Source organism: Puma concolor, chromosome B4 (genome assembly GCF_028749965.1).
Source record: "Puma concolor isolate L17-30 chromosome B4, mPumCon1.1.hap2, whole genome shotgun sequence".
NCBI classification, from domain to species: Eukaryota; Metazoa; Chordata; class Mammalia; order Carnivora; family Felidae; genus Puma; species Puma concolor.
In genome coordinates, this window is record NC_141673.1 from 122,690,004 (window position 1) to 122,710,375 (window position 20,372).

Sequence of the window (20,372 nt, forward strand, 5' to 3'; positions counted from 1 at the left end):
TGAATTTTATACTCACCCCACTGGCTATGGTTTGTTTGCCTGCTTTTCTCTTCCTGGTCTTTAGACTTAGGAAGTTAGGGAACTAAAGTTGTTGTTGTTGTTGTTGTTGTTGTTGTTTGTATTCCTAGTGCTCACAGTAATCCCAAACGCTGAGGAGACACTCAGCAAATGTTTTTTGAATCAATGAAAGAGTAAGAGAAGAGACAGCTTGAAAATTGTTGCGCTAGTTTTATTTTTATTTTAATAGCATTTGATGTCCTGTAGTTTACCTGTGGGCTGAGTCTACACTCGGGGGAGACAGGGAAGGGGAAGGATGGGGGGAGGGAAAAGGGATCTCATGGTACTCTTTTTCTGATGCTGAGTCCTTGAAAAATTACAGGCTTCCAGTTCAAGACAGAGAAATGAGTGTTCCTGTTTACTTCTCCTGTCTCCCAAGGTCCCACTGAAATGGCAGGAATAATTTATTGTGTTTTTTAAGAAACGAAAAACATAACTGAGAAAACGAGAACAGAAAGTCTGAGGAAATCCTGAATGAGGAAGCAGCAGGATAGGAAACTTGAAGAAAACAGAGCAGAGTAAAACATTAGCCCAAAGCAACCTTTCCCCAGACAACTCCAGCCCATGACTCCCCAACACATGAAAAGAGTGGGAGAGAGCTGGCTGCTAATCCATCAAATTAACTGACGAGCTATTCAGGATTGCTGAGACCGTAAGATCCCTGCCCCTTGCCTTCTTTCCAGAGCATCCTGCTTTGATAGGACAGAGACCTTACAGCTGCCCTCTAAAGACAGTTTTTAGCCTGTTGGAGCGCCTAGAATGGGGACGGACCTCAAAAAAGGCAAAGAGGTTGAAATAATCCCGGACCGTCACAAGAGATAATAGAGGGGGGGAAAGGGCAAAGCAGCTTTGCCCCAGAAAGACATCCAAGTCACGTCCTCTACTGGTGATTAACAGCTATTCATATTTTGGCACCTGGGGTTGAGAAAGGGCGGCTTGCCTCTTTGTTGGTGCCCATACAAACCCAAAGTAAAGCCCGTCAGTGAACACAACCTGCTCATGTCCATGAGGACCTGGTCAGGCCAGAAGCCAAGACGATGTCAAAATCGGGGGCGGATAGTGTTGGAAAACACTCTTCTATGGGCTCTCCTGTTTCCTACACATCTTGCTGAGCATGCCCAGAATGCAAAGCCCTGAGCACTCTTTAGGGTTGTATTTGCAGCCAGCATCATTGAGGACTAAGATCATGTCTGCTTTGGGATAAGAAGTCACTTACTGGTTGCTATAAAACAGGAAGTTCCCTAAGCTTAGTGTTCCTCTCCTGTCATATGACCCACTGTGTGTGCAGATGTTCGTCTGCACGTTGGGCTGGGTTGATACAAACATGTCAATACACCAGATACTGCTTTCATCATGCCCCAGGCGTCTTGTGTTAGAGTGCGAGCAACAGTGGAGCAAGCTAACTCGTTACCTGGCAAGGAGAGTAAACTTCCAGACCATTCAGTTCTTGACATGAGGCTGTCTTTAAAAAAAAAAAAAAAAATTATTGAAGTGTAATCAACATACAGTATTATGTTTGTTTCAGGTGTCCAACACAGTGACTCAACAATTCTGTACTCAGTGCTCACCATGATAAGTATAGTCCCTATCTCCCCCATACATTCTTGCATTATTATTGACTATATTTGCTACGCTATACTTTTTATGTCTGTGGCTTATTTATCTTATGACCGGATAAGCAACTGGATAAGCAACAACTCCCCTCTGACAATACCAGTTCTCTGTATTTAAGAGCCTGGTTTTGGGTTTGTTTGTTTTGTTTTTTATATCACACATGTGAGTGAAATCACATGGTATTTGTCTTTCTGTAATTGTCTTGTTTCACTCACCATTATACTCTCTTGGTCCATCCATGTTGTCGTAAATGGCAAGATTTCATTCTTTTTATGGCTGAGTAGTATTCCACTGTGTGTGTGTGTGTGTGTGTGTGTGTGCGCGCGTGCGCATGTATGTACCACATCTTTGACACTTGGGTTGCTTCCATATCTTGGCTATTGTAAATAATGCTGCAAGAAACATAGGGGTGCATATTGAATTAGTGTTTTTGTATTCTTTCGGTACATACCCAGAAGTGGGATTACTGGATTGTGTGGTAATTCTATTTTTAGTTTTTTGAGGAACCTCCATACTGTTTTCCATAGTGGCTGCACCAGTTTGTATTCCCACTAACAGTGCACAAGAGTTCCCTTTTCTCTACATCCTCGCCAACACTTGTTGCTCGTGTCTTTTTTATTTTAGCCAACTGACGGGTGTAAGGTGATATCTCATTGTGGTTTTCATTTGCCTTGCTCTGATAGTGATGTTGAGCACTCTGTTGTATGTCTTTTTTGGAAACATCGATTTAGGTCCTCTACCCATTTCTCAATTGGATTGTTTGTTTGTTGGTGTTGAGTTGTGTAAGTATATGTTTTGGATATTTTTTTTTTTAATTTTTTTTTTTTCAACGTTTATTTATTTTTGGGATAGAGAGAGACAGAGCATGAACGGGGGAGGGGCAGAGAGAGAGGGAGACACAGAATCGGAAACAGGCTCCAGGCTCCGAGCCATCACATCAGCCCAGAGCCCGACGCGGGGCTCGAACTCACGGACCACGAGATCGTGACCTGGCTGAAGTCGGACGCTTAACCAACTGCGCCACCCAGGCGCCCCTATGTTTTGGATATTAACTCCATATTGGACATATCATTTGCAAATATCTTTTCCCATTCGGTAGGTTACCATTTCATTTCGTTGATGGTTTCCTTTGATGTGCAAAAGCTTTTTCTTTTGGTGGAATCCCAATAGTTTATTTTTGCTTTTGTTTCTCTTGCCCTGAAGAGACATATCTAGAAAAATGTTACAACAGCCAATGTCAAAGAGATTACTGCCCATGTTTTCTTCTAGGAGTTTTATGATTTTAGATCTCATATTTAGCTCATCAATCCATTTTGAGTTTATTTTTGTGTATGGTGAAAGAAAGTGGTCCAGTTTCATTCTTTTGCATGTAGCTGTCCAGTTTTCCCAACACCATTTGTTGAAGAGACTGTCTTTTCCTCATTGTATATTTTTGCCTCCTTTGTCATAGATTAATTGACCATCTAAGCATGGGTTAATTTCTGTGCTCTCGATTCTGTTACATTGATTTATGTGTCTGTTTTTGTGCCAGTACCATATTGTTTTGATTACTACAACTTTGTACTGTATTTTGGAATCTGGGATTGTGATACCACCAGCTTTGTTCTTCTTTCTCAAAATTGCTTTGACTATTTGAGATCTTTTGTGGTTCCCTACAAATTTGTTATTTTTTTATAGTTCCACGAAGAATGCTGTTGGTATTTTGGTAGGGATTACATTGAATCTGTAGATTGCTTTGGAAATATGGTCACTTTAATTATATGAATTCTTCCAATCCACGAGGAGGGAATATCTTTCCATTCTTTTGTTCCATCTTCAATTTGTTTCATCAGTATTTTATAATTTTCAGAGTACAGGTCTTTCTCCTCCTTGATTAAGTTTATTCCTAGGTACATCATTTTTTTGGTGCAATTGTAAATGGGTTTGTTTGCCTGATTCCTCTCTGCTACTTTGTTACTCATGTATAAAAGTAACAGATTTCTGTGTATTAATTTTGTATCCTACTTTTACTGAATTCATTTATCAGTTCTAGTAGTTTTTTGGTGGAGACTTTAGGGTTTTCTATATGTGGTATCAGATCATCTGTAAATAGTGACAGTTTTACTTCTTCCTTATCAATTTGGATGCCATTTATTTATCTATCTATCTATCTATCTATCTTGTCTGACTGCTGCAGCGAGGACTTCCAGTACTATGTTGAATAAAAGCAGTGAGAGTGCGTATCATTTTTTCACCACTAAGTATGATGTTAGCTGTGGTTTTTCACATACGGCCTTTATTATGTTGAAGTATGTTCCTCTAAACCCACTGTGTTGAGAGTTTATGTCATGAATGGATGTTGTATTTTGTCAAGGCTTTTCTGCATCTCTTGAGATGATCACATGGTTTTTTCCTTTGTCCTGTTAATGTGATGTACCATGCTGATTGATTTGTAAATATTGAGCCACCCTTGCATCCATGGAATAAATCCTGCGTGATCATGATGAATGATTTTTTAATGTGTTGTTGAATTCAGTTTGCTAATATTTAGTTGAGGAATTTTGCACCTATGTTCATCAGAGATACTGGCCTAAGTTTTCTTTTTTTTGCACTGTCTTTATCTTATTTTAGTATTAGGGCAATACAGGCCTCATAGAACGAATTTGGCAGTTTTCTTTTCTCTTCTATTTTTTTGGAAAGTTCGAGAAGAATAGGTATTAATTCTTTCAAAGTTTGGTAGATATCACCGGTGAATGCATCTGGTTCTGGACTTTTGTTTGTTGGCAGTTTTTTGATTACTGATTCAGTTTCACATCTAGTAATTGGTCTTTTCAGATTTTTTATTTCTTCCTGATCAATTTTAGAAGATTATATGTTTCTAGGAATTTGTTGTTCAGTTTGTTAGCATAGAATTTTTGATAATATTCTCTTATAATCCTTTGTATTTCTCTGGTGTTGGTTGTTATCTCTCCTTCATTTCTGACTTTATTTATTTGAGTCCTCACTCTCTTTTTCTTGATGGGTCTGGCTAAAGATTTATCAATTTTGTTTTATGTTCTCAGTGAGCCAGCTCCTGGTTTCATTGATCTTTTCTTCTCTTCTTCTTCTTCTTCTTTTTTTTTTTTCAGTGTCTATTTTATTTATTTCTGTTCTGTCTTTTATTTTTATTTCTATTTGTAGGTAACGTGATATGTAAAGAGAAAGTCCAAAAGAATCTACAAACAAATTATTAGAATTTAGCAAGGTTGCAGGATACAGGGTCAAATAAAAAAAATCAAATTTACTTCTATGTATTAGAAAAAAGTAGAAAATAAAAATTTTATAAATACCATATAAGGTAACACCAAAAACCATCAGGAAACAAGGAACATATCTAACAAAAGAACCACCTGATTTTTACACTGAGAGTGCAAAATATTACTGAGGGAAATTACAAATATTTTATAAATGGAGTGGTATGTTCACAGATTATTAAGATATCCATTCTGCCTGAAATGATCTATAAATTCAATTCAATCCCAAGCAAAATTCTAGCAAATTATTTGCAGAAATTAACCAGATGATTTCAAAATAAGGGACTTCTTTACTACAATTCAGTGGGGGAAGGGATAGTTTTTTCAATGAATGATGCTAGGTCAAGTAGATACTTGAAAAAAAAAAGAGAGTCTTGACCTCTACTTCATACTGTATACAAAAATTAATTCAAGATAGATCTTAAAATTTTTTAAAATGTTTATTCATTTTTGAAAGACAGAGAGAGACAGAGCACAAGCAGGGGTGGGGCGGAGAGAGAGGGGGACACAGAATCCGAAGCAGGCTCCAGGCTCTGAGCTGTCAGCACCAGAGCCCAACACAGGGCTCGAACTCACGAACCGCGAGATCATGACCTGAGCCGAAGTCAGACGCTCAACTGACTGAGCCACCCAGGCACCCCCAAGATAGATCTTAAAACCAAATGTGAAAAGTAACAAAACAAGCTTTCTACAAGAAAACATAAGAGAATATTTCTATGATGGGGGGGGCAGATAAAGATTCCTTATAAGGACAAAAAAAAAAAAAAAGATTGATAAATTGAACTCCTTGTTATATACCCAAAATATATGAGTGCTTATGTCCATAAAAATACATGTTCAAGAAGAGGAGTATTATTCATGAAAGGCAAAAGAATAGAAACCATACATATGCTCACCACAGTAAAACAAATAAATTGTGATATAGTCATGTATGGAATATAATTTAGCAATGAAAAATAAACCACTGATATACCTAAAACATGAATGAACTCACATACATTATGTTGAATGAAAGAAATCTTATTGAAGAGAGTATATGAAGTGATGTCTCATTGTGACTTTAATTTGCATTTCCCTGATGATTAATGATGTTGAGCATCTTTTCATGTGTCTATTGAACATCTGTGTGTCTTATTTGGAAAAATATCTGTTCAGATCCTCTGCCCCTCTTTAAATTGAATTATTTGGGTTATTTTGGTGTTGAGTTGTGTATGTTCTTTATGTATTGAGATATTAGCCCCTTATCAAATATATCATTTGCAAATATCTTCTCCCATACAGTAGGTTGCCTTTTTGTTTTGTTGACTGTGCAAAACATCACACCTGTCACAATGGCTAAAATATTAAAACACAGGAAATAACCAGTGTTGGCAAGGATGTGGAAAAGAACGAACCCTTGTACATTGTTGGTTAAGAATACAAATTGGTGCAGCTACTGTGGAAAACAGTACAGAGGCTCCTCAAAAAGTTAACCATAGAATTACTATATGATCTAGTAATCCCACTAGTGGGTGTTTACCCAAAGAAACCAAAAACATTAATTTGAAAAGATAGATGCACCTCTGTGTTAATGGCAGCATTATTTACAATAGCCAAGATATGGAAGCAACCCCAGTGTCTACTGGTAAGACAAATGGATAAAGAGGTGTGGTGCGTATATGTGCGTGTGTACACACACACACACACACACACACACACAGATAGATAGATGGATAGATAGATACAGACACAAAGCCATAAAAAAGAATGAGACCTTGCCATTTGCAACAACATGGATAGGACTAGAGGATATACTACTAAGCGAAGTAAGTCAGAAAGACAAACGCTATATGATTTCATTCATATGTGGAATTGAAGAAACAAAACAAACAGAAAAATGAGAGACAAACAAAAAAACACACTATTAAACACAGAGAACAGTTGCCAGAGGGGAGGTGGATGGAGAGATGAGTAAAATAGATAAAGGAGATTAAGAGTACACTTAATTGATGGGCACTGGGAATTGTATAATTGTTGAATCATTGTATTGTACCCCCGAAACTAACATAACACTGTATGTTAATTACACTTGAATTTAAAAAAGGGGGGGGGAAGTATACACTATATGATTCTGTTTACAGAACATTCAAACACTTGTAAAACTCCTCTATGTTGATAAAGGAGAAAAGTGAGTATCTTTGGGGGAACACTGCCTGGTTGGGAATGGGTAAGATGGTAAGAGCCTCCTAGGAGCTGAAATGTTCTGTAGCTTGATCTGGGAGGTAGTTTGCAATGTCATGGTTATAGACACACATAGAAGTTCTTTGAGGCAGCTTATGATTTGTGTGCAACTTACTGAATGCAAGTTATACCTAAATTGAAAAGAAAAAAAAAGAATCAGAGTCCTAAATATATTATTTAAAGCTATGTTAATCACTGGAAAAACTACTTCCAAAAAAAAAAAAAAAAAAAAAAACGAGAAAAAGAGCCAATTATCAGGATTGACTTGAGAAAGAAGAATTTTGGTTTTTATTTTATGAAGTTCTGTGAAATTTGTGTTTTGTTTAACTGTGGCTTTTTGTGGCACACAAGTGTTTTTTTGTAAAATTGCCTGTTTTATTTTGTAAATATTTCACATTATGTTGTATTTATATTAGGATTTTTATCACCTTTCGTATTATGGTATACTTGATTACAAGTCCCCTCTAAGTGGGTGAAGTTATGGATGTTTTGCTTTTTCTACTTTTCCAAAAGTATCTAAAACATCAGAGGACAAAACTTTCTTTAAAAAAAAAAAGAGGGGGACACCACTTAGAAAATTGTTGCCCACTTTGCTAAGTTTAAAAAAAAAAAAAAGAGGCTCGACCAATTCTAAAGAACATTGTCCAGGATTTTCAGAAGAAGGGTAATTAGTAAACTGTGTTTTAACAGTGCAAAGACTTTGCCTAATTTAGATTTAATGGTAACTTAGTTCACCTCATTAGTGCCTAACAAATCAATAATTTTATTTAGGGTAATTGGATTAAGGGTAACAATTCAACTGTTAAGCAACCTTTATTACAAAGTTGGGAGAGAATTTTGCTTGAAAAAAAGAAAACATCTCCATGAGTAGAAATTTTTTCTACTACATGAAGTTTTAGAAAATTCAACTAAAAAAAAAATATGATGTCACCTGTCACCTTTGGGAGAGCTAGGAAAGAAAATTGTTTTGAAATTTGGTAACGTTGCCATTCGTCCCAATGAGTACATAATTGCTGCTTTCCATATAAAATTCATTTTTAGTTATTCACTCTTATTTTCCTTCATAAAAACTTCTGTGTATTTGGCAAAAGGAGAACCCATGCATTCATGATATGCATCATTCTCATTTATCTGCTGGCATTTTCTATACTATTAGAGTACAGAAACTACTTTGATTTGACTTTTTTTTTTTTTTTTTTTTTGTCTCACACACACACAAAGACCATTTGGAAAATCTTTCAGGTGATGTTTCTTCAGGGGGCCCAAGATCCCCTCTGTAGAATCACCTGAAATGCTTCTTAAACATGCACAGCCCTGGGCCACACCTCAGAACTCCTTGACTGACATTTAAGAAAATGTGGCTTTAGGGTCTTTCTCCATGGAAATTCTAACCAGGTACAAACTTAGTTGACTCAGAGGCCATTCAGGTAGGGTAAAGGTGAGAGGGACTTTCAGGCTGTATGGCCTGATGTCAAGTGGAAAAAATGCATTCCACTTTAAGTCATTCATATTCGGTTTATTTTATTTTATTTTATTTTATTTTTATCTTTATTTTTATTTAATTTAATTTTTTTAAGTAAGCTGTGCACACGACATGGGGCTTGAACTCATGACCCCGAAACCAAGACTCAAACATGCTACACCAACTGAGCCAGCCAGGCACCCCCATTCATATTCAGTTTTTTAAAAGAACACTTGAGTTGGCCAAACTAAGCACATCTGCAGGCCACAGGCTATATCCATGGTAGGGGGCCAGACTTGAGTTCTAGGTGGAGAATCTGTTTATTATCTTAAATTGTTCATTTTCCAAGCACACCGACTACCATTGTGACAGATGGATTTTCCTATTCAGAGATTTGTCATTAATTGCTCCTAATCAAATAACCTCATAATAATTTGATGAGCAATCAAAATGCAGAAAGGAAAACTAAAACAAAGAGAGGAGAGATCATGGAAGAGGAGAAACCGCAGAGGCAAAAGATAATTTGTTAAAAAGAGAGAAGCATCAGTACTAATTGAAACCAAATCTGCACTGCAATCAAGATTTCCTTGCCTCTTCTAAGGAAAAGCATGCAGCGTGTTTTGTTTTTCTATAGAAATCCAGAGAAGACTGTTATAAAAACTGAAAATAGTAAGCAGTTAGAAGGGCCCAGATGTTTGTTTAGGCTTCTCTGGTCTTCCCGGAGCCCAGCTCGGATTTCAGCATGAGAGCACGAAGCGTCCTTGGCCTCCTGCCAATGTTTGCATCACACCGAGGCAAGCCTGGGTCAGAGTTTGGCCTGACAAGCATTTTGTTAACTTATAATTTATTTAGAGACATTAATTGAACCAGGGTGATTAAAACATTTTTAATTAGTAGAGTTCAGGATGAGTAACTCAGCGTCTCTGCGCTTTTTCCAGTGTGTCTAAATGTCTGTTGGACTCTAACCATCTGATCTGTTAAATTTCCACCTTCCATGTTAGCTTACTGATGGTGTTAGCTAAATTTAAGTAAAAAGTGTTCAAGAAACCAGCGCACAAGTTCTCTCCTGTGGTAACTTTAAACTACAAACTCTAACCTGAATTATAATCCTACTCTTTAATCCCTAGTGGGACATTTAAAATATATGTGGTATTTCATGGCCCTTGAAACCAAAAAAAAAAAAAAAGAAAAATGTATTTAGGATCCCATTTATTTCAAAATATAATTTGCTCTCATTATGACTCCCAACTAATCATACACCTCAATTAATTATGTATACTTAACAGCTATACCAATAATCATATGTCATATGACTTTATATTACAGCATAGTATGTATATTTAATGTGCCAGAATTTTGTTCTTGTGCTCTGGGGGCAATGGTCTGAGTTACAGACTTAAAACTCAAATCAAATTAAGGGGATTTTGAACTCAAACTCCTGACTCCTTCCTTTTTGGTTCCAAGGCCACTCAAACAACTGTCTACTATTGTTGAAGCCTGAAGGAGCACCCAAATGCAGCCGAGGCCCTGAGTTCCGGGGCACAAATTACAGGTTCAGAACATCACTGTGTACAAAGTTAGCACTTAAAAGCTGTGAAAAAAGGCTTGTTTCGCTGGTGGGCCGGGAGTAGAGAGAATAGATCCCATTGTGCCTAGGGTAAGGGGCACCAGCTGTCATGAGTAGACACCTTTCTTCTAACATTGGCCAATAAAACTCAGTGCTCCACTTCCCGAGGGATTTTATATCTAACTTTATGAATCGGCCAAGAAGACCGTCAACCACGTAGGAAGATACTATAACTTAAAGGAAGCATGCTACCAAGTAATCAAAGCAGCTGGTGCCCAAGAAGGCAGACTTAGGTGACTTTAATGATAATGTAGGGGGTGTTGAAGGACATATAACTAAAGCACAAAAGATGTTTTCTGAAAATATACGGCTATACTTAATTTAAATTACAAATTTAAAAATTTAAAAATTCAACACACCGAAAACAAAATGGTCACTGCTAATCCCTCCATCAAGAGTTTAAGTAGACTGAACGGAGAACGTATTCCACCACAGAGAGCAAGTTCATGAGCCATGAAGAACAAAAAAATTACACATTTTAGAAGTCCCACAAGGAGAACAATGAGGAAAGGGTTGGGTTCTGGGGTTGATCAAGACCATCAAGTTAAAGGCCAGAATAATGGAAAAAGTGAACCATATCCTGGTGAAATCCCTATATCCCAAGGAAGAAGTCTTGCAAGCTTTCAGTCAAAGAGAACTGGTTACTTTCTAAGGGAAAGAGAAACAAACGAGGATCAGCGTGAGTCTTCTCACCTCCAGCACCGGAAGTTAGAAAGTAGAAAAGCCACATTTGGAGGACAAGGGATGATCCAGGAATCCACTTCGCAGCCAAAGGATGGCCAAAGAAGAGGCATTTTCAATACACAGAGAGCTCAGGAAAATATACGTCCATGTTCTCTTTCTAAGAAAGCGACCCAAGGAAGAACTACAAACAAATCGAATCAGAGAACATCTCAAGATAGGAGGAAAGAAAAAGTGCAGGGAGTAGCAGGGGCGTTGAGATCTTGTGATACCACTAGTCAAGTCTAGATAGGTGATGATAATGTGCCTAAGAACTGTAGTGGGACTATAAAGTGACCACTCCAGTTAGCCCTCTTCTTTTTCTGTCATCCTTCTTCACAAGGAAAGCATTACAAACATGCTTGAGAATCTCCTGTCTAAAGCTCTTCTCTGACCTGCCTGTCTCGTACTCCTCACCTCCCATTCTCTCTTGCCTCTGCTTAAAGGTCTCTTCGTGAAAATCATCAACAGCCTCCTTGTTGCCTAAGCCATTGGTTACTTCATTCAGCCATCTTACTTCATGTATTTGTTGCATTGAACGTGGCTGTGGATATGGACAGCTCCGTCATTCATTAAAAAAAGCTTTCTTCTTTTGGATTTCAAGACACCACACTCTTCAGGTTCCTCCCCACAACCCGCACCTCAGGGGCTGCTCCTTAGGCTTCTGTGTTTGCCCATCCTCCTTTGTTAGCATAGACCAGAGCTAGCATGCTGACCTCTTTCCTGGTCCCAGCTACATTTACTTCCTATGTAACCTCTTCCAATCCCATGACTTTAAATGCCACCTATATGCCAATAATTTCCAAAATGTTTAATACCTGACATCTCCACTGAACTCCAGTTTCATATTCCAAGTGACTTACTTGATGCTCTACCTGGATGTCCCAAGAACTCCTGATTTCTCTCCCCATAGAAGACAAAACCCAAAACAAAACACATATGCAAACAAAACAACTAATACCTACTTCGTCCCTAGTCATCTCCATCCATAGCATCACTATCCACCTAACCTATGAAATCCCCAAATTAAGATTCACCTTTGCTTTCCTTTATCCCTTACTTCCCATCTCCGGCCCACCAAAACATTCTATAGTCTCTACCACAATCACAATCCAGAATTCACGGATTTTCTCTGTGTCCAACACTCCCACCTTCGTTCAAGTAACCATCATCTCTTCAGGATGTTTATAAAGTCCTCATCTTTCTGCTTCCACTCTTACCTGACTCCCCCTTAATACATTTTCCACATATCAGCCACAGTGATCTATTTGAAATGTAGATCAGGTTATATATATATCACTTTTTTACTAAAATTTAATATCTCCAATGAACAGGGGCACCTGGGTGCCTCGGTCAGTTGAGTGTCCAACTCTTGATTTTGGCTCAGGTCATGATCCCAGGGTTGTGGGATTGAGCCTTGCATTGGTCTCTGCGCTAACCACATCAAGCCTGCTTGGGATTCTCTCCCCCTCCCCCCCTCTCTGCCCCTTCCCCTGCTCACGCTTTCTCTCTCAAAATAAATAAACCAACGTTTTTTAAAAAATAAAAATCTCCAGGGGCGCCTGGGTGGCGCAGTCGGTTAAGCGTCCGGCTTCAGCTCAGGTCACGATCTCGCGGTCCGTGAGTTCAAGCCCCGCGTCAGGCTCTGGGCCGATGGCTCGGAGCCTGGAGCCTGTTTCCGATTCTGTGTCTCCCTCTCTCTCTGCCCCTCCCCCGTTCATGCTCTGTCTCTCTCTGTCCCAAAAATAAATAAAAACGTTGAAAAAAAAATTAAAAAATAAAAAAATAAAAAAAATAAAATCTCCAGTGAGCAACCCAATTTTCCATCATTAGGAGACTTGAATAAACTGTGATACATTTCTATAACTGAGTGCTCTGCAGCTGTAAAAGGAATGAGAAACCTCACCATATGGTGCTATAGGTGATTATTCATTAGAAAGAAAGAAAGAAAGAAAGAGAAAGAAAGAAAGAAAGAAAGAAAGAAAGAAAGAAAGAAAGAAAGAAAGAAAAGAAAGAAAGAAAGGAAAGAAAAAAAACGAAGATGGAGATAAAACAAGATGGAGACAAGTGTGGAGCATATGCTACTATTTATGTAAACACGGGCGGAGAGATTTTTTTAAAATACCAATTTTTCCCACTTTAACCATTTTTACTGTACAACTTGAGGCACTAATAATATTCAAAATGTTATGAAGTCACCACAACTACTTCTAAAACTTTTCCGTTGACCCCACACAGAAACGCTTTATCCATCAAGCACTAACTTCTCATTCTTCCCTCCCCACAGCCCCTGATAATCTCTAATCTACTTTTTGTCTCTGTGAATTTGCCTGTTTTAGGCATTTCATATACACAGAACCGTATACTATTTGTCCTTCTGTGTCTGGCTCAGTTTACTTACCATCATGTTTTCAAGGCTCATCCATGGTGTGTTCTGTATCAGAATTTTGTTCCTTTTTGTGGCCGAATGATATTTTGTTGTGCATACACTCCATATTTTGTTTCTCCATTTATCTATTGATGGGCCCTTGGTTTGTTTCCACCTTCGATTATTGTGAATAGTTCTGCTGTGAACATTGGTGCACAAATGTCTCTTCGAGGGCTTGCTTTTAGCTCTTTTGGGTACATTCCTGGAAGTGAAATTACTGGATTAAGTGTTAATTCTACGCTTAATATTTTTTGAGGAACCACCAAACTGTTTTCCACAGCAACTGTACTATTTACATTCTCACCAGTGATGTATGATGGTTCCAATTTCTCCACATCTTCACACACACTTTTCTCCAGTGGAAGCAAAATCGAATTTAAAAATTATCTATGAGAAGAAAGGGGAGAGGGTGGTGAATATATCTGTGGATCTACATTGTTTGGTAGTTTTGACCTTGTGACTATGTGAATATAAAACTTTAAAACAAGCAGTCCCTAAAAACAAAAAGCAAAATAAAGAAATGACTATTTATTGAAATGGTAGCATATTCACACAAAGAGGAATTAATTCAAGGGCATCTCTTAGGAGCTATCACCAAAGGGCAAAAAAATTGAAGAATTTTTTTTTTATTAAAAAAATTTTTATGGGAATGAAAGCTGGTGCAGCCACTCTGGAAAACAGTATGGAGGTTCCTCAAAAAACTAAAAATAGAACTACCCTACGACCCAGCAATTGCACTACTAGGCATTTATCCAAGGGATACAGGAGTGCTGTTTCAAAGGGACACATGCACCCCCATGTTTATAGCAGCACTATCGACAATGGCCAAAGTATGGAAAGAGACCAACTGTCAATCAATGGATGAATGGATAAAGAAGATGTGGTATATGTATGCAATGGAGTATTACTCGGCAATCAAAAAGAATGAAATCTTGCCATTTGCAACTACGTGGATGGAACTGGAGGGTATTATGCTAAGTGAAATTAGCCCATCAGAGAAAGACAAAAATCATATGACTTCACTCATATGAGGACTTTAAGGGACAAAACAGATGAACATAAGGGAAGGGAAACCAAAATAATATAAAAACACGGAGGGGGACGGAACAGGAGAGACTCATAAATATGGAGACAAACTGAGGGTTACTGGAGGGGTTGTGGGAGGGGAGATGGGCTAAATGGGTAAGGGGCACTAAGGAATCTACTCCTGAAATCATTGCTTCACTATATGCTAACTAATTTGGATGTAAATTTGAAAAAATAAAGAATAAAACAAGTTATAAAAAAAAAAGAAAGCAAAAAAAATTTTTTTAATGTTCATTTATTTTTAGAGAGAGAAAGAGAGCACAAGTGGGGAGGGGCAGAGAGAGAGGGAAACACAGAATCCGAAGCAGGCTCCAGGCTCTGAGCTGTCAGCCCAGAGCCCCACACGGAGCTCAAACTCACAAACTGTGAGGTCATGACCTGAGCCAAAGTCGGACACTTAACCGACTGAGGCACCCAGGTGCCCCCTCCAAATTGAAGAAATTCTTAAACTGCTTTAGTAATATTGTTAATGGTAGTGTTAGTTATTGTTATTTGAGATTGTTGTATGGATTAATTATGGGATAAAGCAAATTATTAATTATGTTGATATCATTGGGAAATGGAATTAGTCATGAGAGAAAGGGAAATACAGATCAAAGAATTTAAGTAAAATCCTACAGTTTTGAATATGAAGTAACACTATAAACTCATGGCATATGGAAGTTTTCTTAGTTTTGTGCCCTGGAAGGTGCTGGAAAAAACACGCAACTCAATTGTAATGAGTACTGCTAGCATCCTCGCCTCAACCATTCCCACTAAAGGGAACAAGAGTAACTTGGACAAATGCCTGATTCCAGATGTGGAGCGGGAAGTTAGAGATGAGTCTGGAATGTCTTGTCACATCAGAAAGTAAGGAAATTATCAAAGGCACTAAGACCATGACAAAAGACTATAGTCATGGCCTTAGGGACTTAAGCTAACTGGAAAAGGCTTTCAACAGCCAAACGGGGAATAATTTTTGTATCAATAAAAATAATAACTGTAATAGATTTTAAAACATCAATAAATTATTCAAATTCATGAGTCCATTGTGAAACTTGGAAAACATCACTGGTCACTTTTGGGAACCAACCCATTAAGCTAAAATCGGGTAAATTAAGGCAATTTGGTAATATCAAGCATTCATCCTGTCTTACCTATACAAATTTACCTTAGTATATTAGTTTGTAGGTGACTTAAACAACAGAAATTTCTTTCTCACAATTCTGGAGGCTGCAAGTCCAAAATCGAAGTGTCATGTCTTCAAGGCCTCTTTTCTTGGCTTGCAATTTACCACCTTCTCACTGTGTCCTCACATGGTGTTTTCTCTGCGTACCAAATCCCTGTGTGTCCAAATTTTCTCTTCTGATAAGGACGCCAGTCAGATTGGATTAGCATCCCCTTCACAGCTTCCTTTTAACTTAATTACCTCTTTAAGGACCCTAACTCCAAAGACAGTCACATTTTGAGGTGCTGGGGGTTAAGATTTCAGTGTATGAACTTGGGGGGGGGGGGCAGACACAGTTCAGCCCATAACATTTCAGGTAACCAAGCAACTGAGAGGAAGTATTTCTTTACAGGAAAATTCCAGTGAATAAACAAGGAAGGTACCATAGAATTAAATAGAACCTTTTTGCATTCCATGATGAATTAATGCACTTAAGCAATGGCTGGTAATATCACAAGACAGAAGGCCAGACGTTATATACCTCCTGATGGAATATTCTTGTCAAAAAAAAAAAAAAAAAATCGAACCTAAATATGAAGCCTCTATCTCTAACGACAAATTACAGGAACTCTGGGGAATGAGGAGGAACGTGTTAAACGCCACCACCAAGGGCGCAATCAGCAAAATCTGAAATATAGGAAGAGCTACAGACCAGGCAACCCAGTTTCTTCAATAACTAGATTACAAGGACTCAAAAGACCTGTCAAGCTATTACGATATGTGGATCTTTTTGGAATTCTGATTTGAATTACTGTGACACAATTGGGAAACCTAAATACTGACTGGATATTTGTTTATATGAAGGAAATATTAATTTTTAGGTGTGATGGTAAAAAGAATCCTTACCTTTTAAGAGCACATGCTGAAACACTTAAGAATGAAACGGTGTCTTGATTTTGTTTCATAGTATTTCAGAGGGGTATGATTGCGGGTGTGAATGAAATGATTGGTCACGTGTGTGGGGGGGTAATTGTTAAAGCTGATTGATAGATATATGAAGGTTCTTTATACTATCCGCTCTCCTTTTGTATGTTTGAAATTGTCCTCAATGAAACTTTAGAAATAAACTCTAGGGGTGCCTGGGTGGCTCAGTCAGTTAAGCATCTGGCTCAGCTCATGATCTCAAAGTTTGTGAGTTCGAGACCCACATCGGGCTCTGTGCTGGCAGTGGAGAGCCTGCTTGGGATTCTCTCTCTGCCCCTCCCCCACTGATGTGCTCTGTTTTTCTCTCTCTCTCAAAATAAATAAATGAACTTTAAATTTTTTTTAAAAAAATACCTCCAAATGAGCTCCTATTACATTTGGAATAAAAGTTCGAATTCATTACCTGAGCCCCTAAACCTTTTGAAAACTGCCTCTACCTGCTTCGAAGACCAATCTCGAACGATTTGACTATTATACATGCAGTTCCTTCTGCCTATGCTCCACCCATAGGTCTTCCTTATCGCTTCTTTTAATTCTGGTCTCCGCCCATACATGAACCTTTACAATGAGACCTCAGAGCTCAGTCTTGCCCTGTATACACCCATCCACTCACCCTGTCCACTTCCAATCTCATAAGCTTCCTGTAAGCCTGTTTTTCTTCATATTTTGTTTACTTGCTTTTTATCTAGCTCTCTCACTATACTTGTACATGGCTGTATCTCTAGAGCCTAAAGCAGTGTTGGACATAGAGTAAGCGCTCAATAAATACCGTTGAATGGATGTTTAAGTGATGAGGTTGCCTACCAACCTTTCATTTGTTTATTTTGAGAGAGATGGGGGAGAGGTAGAGCATGAGTGGCAGAAGGGCAGAGAGAAAGGGAGACAGAGAATCCCAAGCAGGCTCCGTGCCGTTCGTGCAGAGGCTGATACAGGACTTGATCTCACAAACCGAAAGGTCGTGACCTGAGCCAAAACCAAGTCAGATGCTTAACTGACTGAACCACCCAGGCATCATGAAAATAGAATTTTTAAATCTTTGAGCTGCTCTAACTATAACATATGCTTCACAATTTGCATTGCTTGCTTTTACCAGCCTTTTAAAGATGCTGGGTGTCCTTATCTTCCCCTTCAGTCTTTGCTTCTGGGTGTTTTCCTCCTCTGTCGTACATCCCTGGGTTAGTGATTGAGGTAAATGATGTTGAGTAGGTAAGAAAGGAAGAGGAAAGCAAGACATGGAAATGTTCTTATGGGTAGCAATAATGACACTTGAATTTGAAACTTTTCTAATAAAGACTGGAATTTCTAGTGACAACTATAAATTATAAGGCTTCTGGTTCCAGGTAAGAGGTAATAAGCGTACTCCACCCTGCCTTCCACTGAATGCAGCTATGAAATCTGGAAAGAATGCATATGGAGCTGCTATTTGGGCACTCTGAAAGGTAAGTAGTAACAGATAAGTTGGAGAAGACCAGAATTTTAAAATAACACTGAGGTGTCCGTGTGTTTACCATTTTCTTCCTTCAGGGTCTGTTGGCCTAGACTGAAGGCAGCCTAAAACCTAGAGTTGGGTATTGGTGCAGAAGAAATAAAGCTGTCCCTGTTCACAGATGACATGATTGTTTAAGTAGGAAATCCAAATTTATTTCCAAAAAAAATCCTCCTGGAATGTATAAGTGAGTTTGACAACGTTGCAGGACACACAAAGTCCAAAGATAAAAATCAATCACGTCTGCATGTTAACAGTGAACAATTGGAATTTGAAAAATTTTTCAAAACGTGCCATTTACAAGAGCTCTAAAAAACTACGTACACATAAGTCTAACAAAACAGTGTGCAGAATCTGTATGCCACAAAGTACGAAACAACAAAGAAATCAAAGATGATCCAAATAAATGGAGAGACATACTGTATTAATCGATTGGAAGACTCATTATAGTAATGATGTCAATTCTATTTAACACAATTCTAATCAAAGCCTAACAAGATGTTGTGTAGATACAAATAAACTGATTCTAAAATGTCTATGGAAAGGCAAAGAAACTAGAATAGCTGAATCAGTTTTGGAAAAAAGAATATAGTCATAAGAATCATACTAGAATACATAGATCAATGGAACAAAAGAGTACAGAAATATACCCACATGAAGACACTCAACTGATTTTTCACAAAGGTACAAAGGTGATTTTATAAGGAAAAGGTTGGTCTTTTCAACAAAAAGGTTGAAACTGCCTAGACCCTAGAATATTTGCCTAGAATGTTTCTGGTATTTTAAAGTCTACTTAGTACTCTGAGATACAAGCCTAATGAATAAAAAGGAGTAAGATCCCTTCCTTGGTTTTACTTCAAGTAAGATTATTTGACTGGAGACGAGTTTGGGGAGTAGCCAGAGTTAAAGGTGAATTCTTGATAAAAATCTCAGCATTCTGTGACCTTTCACAATGTAGAATTGAGATTGTGAGGGAATGAGCAAGTAAAAAGAAGACTGCATCCTTACATGAAGAACTGATCACAGCTGCCTCATTTTTACCAGTCGGTCTTAGAGTTCAGAGATAGCAAAGGCCACAGATTTTTTTTTGAATATGAATTCAATTTCTATTAATATCCAAAAAATCAACTTCAACCTAAAAAAATTTAAAAAATTAATATGCAACACCCACCCATGACAAAAACTTTTGGTAAACTAGGAATAAAGGGGAACTTCCTCAACTTGATAAAGAATATCTACAAGAAACTTACAGTTAGCATCATATGTAATGGTAAGGACTTGAAACTTTCCAGCTAAGATCAGGTACAGGGCGAGGATACCCTTTCTCACCACTCAAAGGGAAGTAGAAGTCTTTACAGATCAAATAAGACAAGAAAAGGAAAAAAAAGATATACAGATTGAGAAAGAAAACATAAAACTGTCCTTGTTTGCAGATGACATGCTTGTCTATATAGAAAATCCAAAAGAGGGGCGCCTGGGTGGCGCAGTCGGTTAAGCGTCCGGCTTCAGCCAGGTCACGATCTCGCGGTCCATGAGTTCGAGCCCCGCGTCGGGCTCTGGGCTGATGGCTCAGAGCCTGGAGCCTGTTTCCGATTCTGTGTCTCCCTCTCTCTCTGTCCCTCCCCCGTTCATGCTCTGTCTCTCTCTGTCCCAAAAATAAATAAAAACGTTGAAAAAAAAATTAAAAAAAAAAAAAAGAAAATCCAAAAGAATCGGTAAAAAAACAAAACAAAACAACTCCTGGAACTAATATGCCATTATAAAGGTTGCAGGATACAAGGTTGGCATTAAAAAAAATCCAATCGCCTTTTTTATATATACCAACAAGGAGCAAGTGGAATTTGAAATGAAAAACACAATTTGCATTAGCATCAAAAATTAATGAAATACTTAGATATAAATTTAATAAGATGTGCACAAGATCTATATGAGGAAAACTATAAAACTCAGATGAATGAAATCAAAGAGGACCTAAATAAATGGAGAGATATTCCATGTTCATGGATAGGAAGACTCATATTATCAAGGTGTCAGTGCTTCCCAATTTGACATATAGATTCAGTGCAATAAATCCCAGCAAGTTATTTTATGGATATCAACAAACTGATTCTAAAGACTATATGGAGTGGCAAAATACCCAGAATAGCTAACACTGTATCAAAGAAGAATAAAGTTGGAGGACTGACACTACCTGATTTCAAGACTTACTATAAGGATACAGTGGTATAGACAGTGTGGTTTTGGTGAAAGCATAGACTCCCACCGATGA